At 49.4% G+C, this 3,405-nt stretch overlaps 1 non-coding gene across 1 annotated transcript; it reads left to right on the forward strand.

Moving 5' to 3' along the window:
- Nucleotides 1–2,864: 2,864 nt before the first annotated feature.
- LOC125773084 (5.8S ribosomal RNA) lies at nucleotides 2,865–3,022 on the forward strand. The gene has a single exon (XR_007419888.1). It is a non-coding gene; the product is annotated as a 5.8S ribosomal RNA (ribosomal RNA).
- The last annotated feature ends 383 nt before the right edge of the window (nucleotides 3,023–3,405 follow it).

Raw genomic sequence — 3,405 nt, forward strand, 5'->3', positions numbered from 1 at the left:
CACGGGAAAATTTACCAGGTCCAAACTTATCGAGGTAAGACAGATTGATAGCTCTTTCTCAAATTTAAGGGTAGTGGTGCATGGCCGTTCTTAGTTCGTGGAATGATTTGTCTGGTTAATTCCGATAACGAACGTGACTCAAACATGCTAACTAGAACGCTGTCAGCAGTGCGCCTCCGGGCGCACCTGACGTTACAGCCGGGCGGCGCCTTCACGGGCGGTCGTCGGCTACGTTTGCCCTGCTTAGCGGGACAACTTGTGTTTAGCAAGCTGAGAATGAGCGATAACAGGTCCGTGATGCCCTTAGATGTTCTGGGCTGCACGCGTGCTACAATGTGGGTCGCAGCGTGTTCTCGCCAATAGGCGCCCCCATTCCGAGAGGAACGGGAAATCACTAAAATGCCCATCTAGTCGGGATTGGGGACTGCAACGGTCCCCATGAACCTGGAATTTCTAGTAAGCACTAGTCATTAGCTAGTGCTGATTACGTCCCTGCCCTTTGTACACACCGCCCGTCGCTACTACCGATGGATTATTTAGTGAGGTTTCTGGAGGCTTACCTTCCGCGGTTCCTTCGTGAGCTGCAGCTGGCATGGCTGAAGTTGACCGAACTTGATGATTTAGAGGAAGTAAAAGTCGTAACAAGGTTTCCGTAGGTGAACCTGCGGAAGGATCATTACTGATGATCGTCCGCGAGTGACCAACCATGGGCTGCCTTCGGTGTAGCTCGGTCGCTCGCTTGCTATGTGTCAGAATTTGTTGAAAGCCAACTCGTTCGTTGTACACTTTGATGGGTGACCATCACTGTGTCTCCGTGCCGAGCTAGATCTCCCCTAGCCGTAAGGCACTTGAACGCCCCTTCGACGACGAGTTGCATGTGTGTGGTATGTGTCAGAATCTGGTGAAGCTTTCTGCATGTGATGTGCCTTGTGTGGATCCGTGGCCATTGCATTGTGTCTGGTGCTTAGATACCCAGACACTTAGAACGCTTGCGCGGAAAGCAAACTCGATCGTTGTACACTTTGATGGGTGACCATCACTGTGTCTCCGTGCCGTGCTAGATCCCCCCTAGCCGTAAGGCACTTTGAACGCCCCTTCGACGACGAGTTACAAGAGTGTGGTATGTGTCAGAATCTGGTGAAGCTTTCTGCATGTGATGTGCCTTGTGTGGATCCGTGGCCATTGCATTGTGTCTGGTGTGTAGGTACCCAGACACTTAGAACGCTTGCGCGGAAAGCAAACTCGATCGTTGTACACTTTGATGGGCAACCATCACTGTGTCTCCGTGCCGTGCTAGATCTCCCCTAGCCGTAAGGCACTTTGAACGCCCCTTCGACGACGAGTTACAAGAGTGTGGTATGTGTCATAATCTGGTGAAGCTTTCTGCATGTGATGTGCCTTGTGTGGATCCGTGGCCATTGCATTGTGTCTGGTGTGTAGGTACCCAGACACTTAAGCAAACTCGATCGTTGTACACTGTGATGGGCGAGCATCACTGTGTCTCCGTGCCGTGTAAGAGCTCCCCTGGCCATCAGGCACTTGAAAGGTCCTTCGACGACGAGTTACAATAGTGGTGTGTTAGATACGTCAGGTGATGGTATCTACTGTTGTGCAATACGTATCCGGCCACGGCACGGAACGAACGGGAACTGTGGTGCAGACATACAAAGAGTTAAGCCTATTAGTCATTAACTCTAAGGACGGGGCCATGGGGCGGTACGCAAAGGATACGGATGAGCGAGTATGCAGGCCCAATACTCAATAGCTCGATCCGATCCAAGCACATGAGTTGACTGCGGCGCCAGGTTAACCAATGTGCTAGATTCTATTTGGCCAGTAGAATCTTGTGTCTTATGCGATTTGATACCAAGACACCAGAACGAAAGTTAGTTGAAGAGTTATTAAACTCTTATGAAGTATGGTTGTGCAATCACAACTTATGACTTTAACCTATAAAGTGGATATGGACTTGCAATTATAACATGGAATCTCTACACACCCCATGAGCTCGATCCAATCCACGCACACGAGTTGCCTGAGTAGCGACAGGTATACCGATGTGCAATACGTATCCGGCCACGGCACGGAACGAACGGGAACTGTGGTGCAGACATACAAAGAGTTAAGCCTACTAGTCATTAACTCTAAGGACGGGGCCATGGGGCGGTACGCAAAGGATACGGATGAGCGAGTATGCAGGCCCAATACTCAATAGCTCGATCCGATCCAAGCACATGAGTTGACTGCGGCGTCAGGTTAACCAATGTGCTAGATTCTATATGGCCGGTAGAATCTTGTGTCTTAAGCGATTTGATACCAAGACACCAGAACGAAAGTTAGTTGAAGAGTTATTAAACTCTTATGAAGTATGGTTGTGCAACTACAACTTATGACTTTAACCTATAAAGTGGATATGGACTATCAATTATAACATGGGGCACACACCATGTTCTCGATCCAATCCACGCACACGAGTTGCCTGATTAGCGACAGGTATACCGATGTGCAATACGTATCCGGCCATAGGCACGGAACGAACAGGAACTGTGGTGCAGTCATACAAGGGCCATGGGGCGGTACGCAAAGGATACGGATGAGCGAGTATGCAGGCCCAATACTCAATAGCTCGATCCGATCCAAGCACATGAGTTGACTGCGGCGTCAGGTTAACCGATGTGCTAAGAGAGTTGTTCCTGGGCCTTCAAAGTGACTTCAAAACTATCTTAGCGAATGGTGGCCATGGGCGTAGACATGAGCCACAAGTCACAAGGCCTGGGACTATTGGGTAATAAAGACAACTTAGTCAGAAAGTTAGTCTTTGGACGTACCACCGGGATTGTGTTACATTGGGAACCTTACTATAAAACCCTAGGCAGGGGATCACTCGGCTCATGGATCGATGAAGACCGCAGCTAAATGCGCGTCACAATGTGAACTGCAGGACACATGAACACCGATAAGTTGAACGCATATTGCGCGTCGGACGATTAAACCCGGCCGATGCACACATTCTTGAGTGCCTATCAATTCCTTGATATACAACAAACCAAACTTCAGGGTGGAGCGTGCCACAATAGAACACTATGGCGAGCAGCCCGTCTAGTGTCGTGGGGGAAACACGCTTCCACACTGTGCATAATGGCGTGCTCGGGACCTTTGTTGGGACCGCAGGGCGCTGAAAGTAAAGGGGTGAACCGCATAAATCGCACGCACGTAAACGCGCACACACACAAATAGAGTGAGACGTATCGTAGGATACCGCTAAGAGTACGTTGTGAAACATGGGGAAATTCAATCGAAAACCTCTTTGATGTCCAAGATTTCGTTGACCGTATCCGTCGTAATACTGGATCAACGTGCTTGGGGGAAAACGTCAAAGGGTTTTATAATAGTGGTGCATGATTA

This window comes from Anopheles funestus, assembly GCF_943734845.2.
Source record: "Anopheles funestus chromosome X unlocalized genomic scaffold, idAnoFuneDA-416_04 X_unloc_22, whole genome shotgun sequence".
Lineage (NCBI taxonomy): Eukaryota > Metazoa > Arthropoda > Insecta > Diptera > Culicidae > Anopheles > Anopheles funestus.